The sequence below is a fragment of the Nyctereutes procyonoides genome, unplaced genomic scaffold (assembly GCF_905146905.1).
Source record: "Nyctereutes procyonoides isolate TBG_1078 unplaced genomic scaffold, NYPRO_anot_genome, whole genome shotgun sequence".
Taxonomy (NCBI): Eukaryota; Metazoa; Chordata; class Mammalia; order Carnivora; family Canidae; genus Nyctereutes; species Nyctereutes procyonoides.
Window position 1 is genome coordinate 44893190 of NW_026575046.1, and position 8693 is coordinate 44901882.

At 44.2% G+C, this 8693-nt stretch overlaps 1 long non-coding RNA gene across 1 annotated transcript; it reads right to left on the reverse strand.

The window, feature by feature from the left end:
* LOC129509571 (uncharacterized) lies at window positions 1–8653 on the reverse strand. Its single transcript, XR_008664373.1, has 3 exons — window positions 8530–8653; window positions 6527–6669; window positions 1–268 (listed from the first exon to the last, which is right to left on the reverse strand). It is a non-coding gene; the product is annotated as an uncharacterized LOC129509571 (long non-coding RNA).
* Between the last annotated feature and the right edge of the window lie 40 nt (window positions 8654–8693).

Sequence of the window (8693 nt, forward strand, 5' to 3'; positions counted from 1 at the left end):
TGGTGGTGAAACAAGAAAGGAATTTATTTTGGTGAGGACAACACCAAAAGAAAGTGGGCTAGTGTCTCAAAGACTGTCTCCAAAGTGCTGAAAATACCTTCAGGTTTATATAAAGAAAATGTAAAACAACGGTTTGTGGATGTATGCAGGTGGGCAGTGAAGGTCAAATCCATCACAGGCTGGATCTTACTGGCTCAGGGCAGTCCTTATTGTTGAGGGGGTAGTTTTGGTTCTCTTCCCAGGATGCTTTGCCAGTAGGGTCTTTTGCCTGAGTTAACAAATAGTAAAGAATTTTTTTTAAGATTTTATTTATTCATAAAGACACAGAGAGAGGGGCAGGGACACAGGCAGAGGGAGAAGGAGGCTCCATACAGGAAGCCCAACGTGGGACTCGATCCCGGGTCTCCAGGATCACACCCCAGGCTGCAGGCGGCACTAAACCGCTGTACCACCGGGGCCGTCCAACAAGTAGTAAAGAACTTAATCAATGAGAAAGTTTGCAGTCAAAATGGGGGGTAAAGGCCTTTTTCATGACCAATAGGATCCTTTGAATTGGGAATCCAAGAATTCTTAAAACTGATGACAGTCTTGAGTATAAGATATCAGAGACTTTGAGTAGCTAGTCATACTAGCATGAGACAAGGAATCAGCAGAAGGTTATATGCCAACAGACATTGGTCTGCCAGTGACTCTCATGCAACATGAGTTTATGTTTCCAGAATGATGAACTTCAAACAGTCAGCAAGACCAAAGGCAATACCTTTGGCCAGGAAAGTCCTGTAGTTTTTGTAAGATTAGAAGCTTTAAGTTTGAGGATCCCATTATCAGTGAGCCCTCTTGTTCAACTATGGACCACAACAGTTATTCCTTATCGCACTTTCTTGAGGCTTTGACAATGACTGCAACATTCCAGTCAACAAACCAGAAAAGCCCTGATAGCCGTGGAACGCCTAGAAGACCACATTCCTGCCCATGGTCACAAGCTGAACACACACTGACCACCACCCATGATTACATGCTCCCTATCTGCTCTCTTGCATTTACCCCCCCTTAACCTTTTCCTATAAAACTCTAGGTGTCCATCTTGTCAAGAGAGAAGTGGGTTGTTAAGGCTTGAACTTGCTACCTCTCCCAGCTGCCAGCACCCAAATAAATCTCTCCCTTTCTCTTCTACAAATCCATGTTTCAAGCTATTGGCTTCTCTTGCAGTGAGTTTATCTGAGTTTGTTCAGCAACAGTGTTGGTAAATCCAGTCAGGAGTTGTGGTTTTGATTTGCACATCCCCCTTGGAATTCCCTGGGATAAAGTAGGTGGTAGCAGTGCCCAGGCTTTCCTGTTCATTTCCTGAGTTAGTGGCTGTGATGGTTTGGTAACACCACTCATTCTCTCAACTTTGCCTGATGACTGAGGATGATAAAACAGTGTTAATTCTGCAAAGTTTGCAAGATTTTCATTAAGGCTCATCTGATTTGTCCAGCAAAGTGGGTGCCTCCATCACTGGAGATTATGGAGGGTGCACTCCAAGTGGAAACAGTCTCTAATGGTTCCTTTGCCACTGTGAAGGCACCAACCTATTCAGAAAACATACATATGACAAGAGCATATTGATAAGACATACTAAGTGGCAGCTGAATGAAGTCTCACAGCAGATGTTCAGAGGGTCCAGAGAGAGGAAGCCTGAGGCCACTGGGAATAAAAATAGTTTTTCCAGGATTATGGGCCTGACAGATCAGACATTGCAGGTTCTCTGTTTCTGCAGTTTTATGGAAGTCTCCCTGCCAAGGTCTATTCATAATCCAAGTCATCTTAAACGTGCTGTGTTGGGTGAAGGAATGCAAACACTGAAAAATGGGGTTTGTCAGGTAGCAGAGAAGATCTGTCTTGGATTCTCTATAGCCCCAACTGTTTAATTTATTGCACCTGCTTATCCATCTTAATTTCTCTGATTCAGGAGCAAACTGTTGCCGTGGTACAAGGACATCAGAAGACAGCAAAAGTCTGTTTTTAAATTATTGCCATAAAATAGATATGATAATACAAAACTTACCAGTTATAAACTGGATTGAAGTTTGCTTTCTGGAAGATGGAATAGACTAAGTTTACCGGTCTAGGTGGCTAGAACTTTGTAAAATATTTGTGGAAAAGACACTTAAAGGTTTGTATTTGTCCTTGATAGGTCAAGTTCCAAATCTCTCACACACACACACACACACACACACACACACACACACACACACACACTTTTTTTTTTCTTTTTCTTTTGATAGAAATTTCCATCCCCTGAAGTTTGCCTATCAAAGAGATGGTTTAGGTAAGAGTTATGGAAAAGGTTCTGGATATACCATTTATATCTCAAAGGCATAGGTGGGAGTGGTGGAAAAAGCAAGCTTCTCCTAGAACTTCTTTTAAGGCCAGAGTTTTTACAATACTTACAAGTCTTTTGAGATAAACAGGGAAAAATCAAGGATTAGTAAAAAGGATTAGTGAACTTTGAATTGTTTCTGGAACCACACCTCTGGTCCTGCAAAGACTAGATTTGTAAAATAAGAACATCTGTTTGTAATTCATCAAAGAATTGGGTTGCCACCTAAATGATATCAAGGACTGACACCCTCATTCACCTCTGTTAGGATGCTTTCCTTTCCATTTGGGTACATTTAGCCTAGGGTTGAATGCTTAAAGAAATTCCTAGAAGGCTCTGAATCACCTTCCAATTTAGCCAAATTTCTGATCATAGAGTCATTAAATTCTTTCAAATAGCTTGTCAGGATTCAGCTGGGACAAACAGGAAATATTTCTGGCAGTATTAAGTGACTTCATGGACCCAAGAAGTGTCCTCAAAGAGGGCGCAAAAGATACTATCTTCACAAGATCTAGAGTCACTTTCAAATATAGCCAGAGAAAGGACCTACAACCTACGTGTCCCAGGCAGACAAAAAGCCAAGCCAAGTCCTTAGGATGCTGAAATGAGACAAGAAAGAAGGCAATAGCTATCTATTCCTGAGAGAGAAAGGATCAATAACCAATTAGTTTAGATTCGAAAAGGACGGGACAACATGAAATTTTATTTTCTTCTCTCTATCTCTCTGCTGAGCTCAGGAAGTAATCTATTTACAAAAACTTTTGAGGATCTTCCCTGGATTTAAGAAATTCTTTTGGCCGTGACCAAGGAGTGAAAGAAAGATACCTGAAAAGGATTGCCTGTAGTCTCAGGTTGTCTTATGTTAAAAGGTAATGTTTTAATAAGTCTCTTCCAAGTAGAAAGGCAATTCAGACAGAGGATTACGAGAATGAGCACTCGGGTAAAGGGGGATAGAGGGGAGCAGGAGAAGTTATGTCAGTCTTATACATCAGTCTCATAGTCTTTGGCTGTAGGTAACTTTCTTCTCAATTCTTCACGAGACCTTTGCAAGGAATCTCTCAATAAAACTATTTTGGAAATTTGTAAACTCCTTGAGGCTTCTGCATGCAATTCCCATTGTGTTTAGTTTGGGAACTCTTGCTTTCAAGTGCACAAATGATTCCATCTAATTGGACCATTCCCCATAGTGGCCATTGTAATTCTAGGTTGGCTTTAGTAAGATTTTGCCATTTTACTAGATATTTGCAACTTCTGAGACTATGGTTCTTAGAAAACAAAGTGTGCCAGAACATGGCAGGCTCACCGCCCCAGATTTAAAGAACTCCACTTCTTTTAAAGAGGCCTTTTGTTTTCCCGGAGCCCCACTAATAATCTGAGGGGGTGTGGAAAGAACCGAACCTGCAGGCCCAAAGAATGCAACTGTGGGCTGATTCCAAACAAATGATGGAGAACTTCCACCAGCAATTCTCAACTTGGAATCTGGGAACCTGGAGAGGAAACTAAAGGGCTTCTTCTTTTTTTGGGTAACAAGACATCACTTAGCTATAGCCTTTGTTACACAAAACAAGGCACCCAAACCTGTACACCTTATCGGCAGCAACTGAGAGATGTTACTGCATCCTGGCCACAGAAGATCCTGTAGGCACCATCACCAATTCCCATAGAATGCTGCATTGAGGGATCCCTGGGTGGCGCAGCGGTTTGGCGCCTGCCTTTGGCCTAGGGCGCGATCCTGGAGACCCGGGATCGAGTCCCACGTCGGGCTCCCAGTGCATGGAGCCTGCTTATCCCTCTGCCTGTGTCTCTGCCTCTCTCTCTCTGTATGACTATCGTAAAAAAAAAAAAAAAAAAAAAAAAAGAATGTTGCATTGAGGGAAAGATTGGACTTCCAAATCCTCCTATATTGGTTTGCTAGCGCTGCCATAACAAAGTAGCACAGACCAGGGGCTTACACACTAGAAATTTATTTTCTTAGACTTCTGGAGACTAGAAGACTGAGATCGATGTGTTGGCAGGCAAGGTTGGTTATTTCTGAGGTCTTTTTTCTTGGCTTATAAATGGAATTCTTCCCCCTATGTCTTCACATGGTGTGTGTGGGGTGTGTGTTTGTGTGTATAAGGATATGGATCAGATTGGATTAGGTCTCATGCTCATTACCTCATTTTAACTTCATTACCTCTTTAAGAACCCTCTCTCCAAAGACAGTTGTCAGCTAGCCCACTTCCTCAACTATAGACACCCTTCAGCTTAAACCAGAAATAGACAGGGCTGCTTAACTCATGCTCTAACTAAAACCCATCGTACTTATTTCTTATCACACTTCCTTAAGGCATTGATGAAGATGTTTTACAATGACTGGAACATTCCAACTGTCAGGCCAGAAAAGCCCTGATAGCAACGGAATGCCTTAAAGACCACATTCCATCCCTTTCCCTGCCCAGGATCAGGCACTGAACACATACCAATCCCCACCAATCCCCACCTACGATCATGTGACCCCTGCCTGCTCTCTTGCATGTACCCCTGAACCTCTCTCCCTGTCAAACTCTAGGTGTCCATCTTGTGGATGAAGAGGTTGGTTTTTGAGGCCTGAGCCGTCTCCTCTGGCTGCCAGCACCCAAAATAAATTTCTCCCTTTCTGTTTTCCAAATCCTCATCTCTTGGCTTCTCTCTCTCTCTCTCTTTTTTTTTTTTTTTCAAGATTTTATTTATTTATTCACGAGAGATACAGAGAGAGAGGCAGAGACATAGACAGAGGTAGAAACAGGCTCCATGCAGGGAGCCTGATGTGGGACATGATCCCAGGATTCTGGGATCACACCCTGAGCCGAAGGCAGACACTCAACCACTGAGCTACCCAGGCATCTCTCTTGGCTTCTCTTGCAATGAGTTTTTCTGAGTTCTGTTTGGCAACAGGTTTGGCAAACCCAACCAGGAACTAAACTATGCTTTTGATGAGTCTAGCCCCTTCAAGATTTTCTAGGACAGAGTAGTTGGCAGAGGCAGTGTTCCAGGGCTTCTTTTGTTTCCTGAGTTAATGGCTATGATAGATTGATAGGTAACTACAGAGGCCACTTTTAGACAATAGGCTTGAGCAGTGGAAACTCGATCAAGGCAAAAGCCTACAGTGACCACCACCTGGCTGAATACAGACAGGCCCAACAGGCCGATCCCCCTCAAAATATCCATAGGCCCTAATTAGCTAACGGGCTATGTACAACCAGGCATAGCTCCCAAGAAAGGGAGAATTCCATACATCCCCATACCTCTTCATATTCCCCTTTAAAAACAACCCCTACCCACTGCCTCTTTGCAGTCTCTCATTTGTTGTCCTGCTTGCAGCTCCCTTGCGGTGTTTTCATTAAACTTCCATCTGCTTTGTTCTGCCTTTGGGTGAATCCTTTCTCTGCCTACGCCATCAGTCTCCACTAGATCTTCGCCCAACATTTGGGGGGTCCCCAACTGATTGGGAGACACACCGCAGTGATGCAGTCTCATTCTGAGGTACTAGGGGTTAGGACTTTGACATGAATTTGGGGGGAATACAATTAAACCCAACACATCCCTTTCTGAAAACAAAAATGCAAAACCTCTAGTGGCTCCCATCATGCTTAGAATAAAATTAGAAACCTCTGCTCTGATTTATAAGTTCCTATATGCTTCACTTTTGCCAATTTCTCCACTTGGCTCACATCCAATCCCCCTCTCTTCTATTTCTAAGTAAATTTAGCTCCTGCCTCAGGTCATTTGCTTTGAATACCTCTCTACTGAGAACCCTCCTATTCATTCAGGTAGGAAGCAGTTTTTGAGCAATGCCCTGTGACAAGCACACTCCAAGTAAACGATCTTCCAAACTGCCTATATGCATCTTGACATATAGGAAGATATTCCTAGGGGTAGGTGGATCTGGATACATTAGAGAAATCCATCTGCAGATCTTGAATTTTTGTATCCTCTTTCCTAAAATTGATTTGCCCACCAATGCAGTTATCCAACTTTATTTTTATACTCCCCTGTTCACAAGAAAAGGCTTACCACCTCTCCCACTGCTATAGGTGTAAAATAACAGGAACTGAACAAAGTACATTTCGAGAATGCACCTCTCCTGAAGGCAAATCCTTGAGCACCCAGCGAAAGATACTTCGTAAAAAAGATGGCCCTTACTTCCTGCTTTATTTCAAAGGTGGTGGTCTATCTGTCCATTGATCCGTCCATCCGCCAACTCATCCCTCCTTGTCTTCATCTTTTTCTCTTTGAATTTAGAAAGAAGAAGGTGTCACAGGAACATATGTTCACTTTCACTTGTTCTAAAACATAAAAATAAAGGTAAACTTTTAAATCAAAAAAAAATAAGTACATATGATTTGAATTATTTGGTTTGACAAAGAGAACTGTCTTTGCCGATTAATTAATATGATAACATTCTGGGTGGGCTAAATATACAGCTTTTGTTATATACAGCTTTTGTTTGTTAAACAAACAGTTTTTGTTTGTTTGCTTGTTGCAGCTCTACAGTTTTGATGAAAATACATGGAGAGCACTTATACAAGAAACATCACACCAGAAAATAGGCCACTGCCACTATTTAAAATCGTGACAAGGGCACCTGGCTGGCTCAGTGGGTACAGCATGTTAGTAACTCTTGATCTCAGGGTTGTGAACTTGAGCCCCACGTCAGGTGTAGAGGTTACTTAAAAAATAAAATCCTGATAAAATAAAAGGTTGTGACAAGAGTTTTGGGGTGTCAACTTTAAAAAATCTTTATTGGAATATAATCTCTTAAAATTCTTTTATAAGACATAGAAGCAATAAAGTTTAGAGGCTGCTAAGTACTGGGGCATAGAGAAGAGTGAGAAAGACCATTCATGTCCCTGTTTTCTCAGACCTTAAATCCCAGGTTAGCTGTTTAAAAAAAAATTTTTTTTTAAGATTTTATTCATTTATTCATGAGAGACACACAGAGAAAGGCAGAGACACAGGCAGAGGAGCCCGATGTGGGACTCGATCCCCAGAGGGGATCATGCCCTGAGCCGAAGGCCGATGCTCAACCACGGAGCCACCCGGGCGTCCCAGCTGTTTAAAGATCTTAACTCAGAACAGAGGTCTTCCTGACCCAAGTCACTCTACCACATTATCTTTGATAAAAGAAAACTGCAGGGCCCTAAATGGTGTCACTTACAACAAATCACCACACCAAGCTTAACACCTAGCCTAACTGCACTTTCAACTTCTCCCAGAATCACAGTCTTTCTTTTTTTTTTTTTTTTTTTTTTAAGATTTTATTTATCCATTCATGAGAGACACAGAGAGAGAGAGAGAGGCAGAGACACAGGCAGAGGGAGAAGCAGGCTCCATGCAGGGAGCCCGATGCGGGACTCGATCCTTGGTCTCCGGGGCCAAGGGCAGGCGCTAAACCGCTGAGCCACCCAGGGATCCCCCCAGAATCACAGCCTTAGTTGGAGTCACAAATTTTCTGGTCAGGGAGATGCCTAGCTGGCTCCACCGGTGCAACTGGCGACTCTTGCTCTCGAGGTTGTGAGTTCAGGCCCTACGCTGGGTGTAGGGATTTTTCAAAAAAATAAAATCTTAGAAATTTTTTCTTCTGGTCAGAACCAACAAGATAACCTGTCACATGGGCCCTCTCCACCCTCCAAAAGGCAGATGCAGGGACCCCTGGGTGGCGCAGCGGTTTGGCGCCTGCCTTTGGCCCAGGGCGCGATCCTGGAGACCCGGGATCGACTCCCGCGTCGGGCTCCCAGTGCATGGAGCCTGCTTCTCCCTCTGCCTGTGTCTCTGCCTCTCTCTCTCTCTCTCTCTCTCTCTCTCTGTGACTGTCATAAATAAATAAAAAACAACAAAAAACAAAAGGCAGATGCAGTGCGCCCACTAAGACCCCTTGGCCTCCCAGGGAAGGCGACTTCACCCCAAATACTTGTTGTTGTTCACGACTTCTCCGTCTCACTTTTAAGGCCTTTCTTTCTCTGTAGCCCTTTGGGTCTCCCCCCCCCCACTGCGAGATGCGAGGCTGCCTTGCGACCCACTCGGTGAAAAGTCAACTGGACCCCCGGGCTCGCTTGAGCGTTGCGTTCTGACGCTTCCCTGGCAGCGACCCTGAGAGCGCGCCGCGGGCTCCAGCACGCCCCCGGGAGCTCCCCGCCCTGCCTTACACGCGGCTGCTGATCCAGGGCCCGCCTCGCTCGCTGTCGGCCACGCTAATGCGCACGACACGTGGGGGCTGCACACACGAACGGATTTTGTTGATTCTGTGACTTCGTGAGGCCCCCGGTGAGCGCTCGCGTCCCTGTGAGCGCCCGCGCCCCTGGAGTCCGGG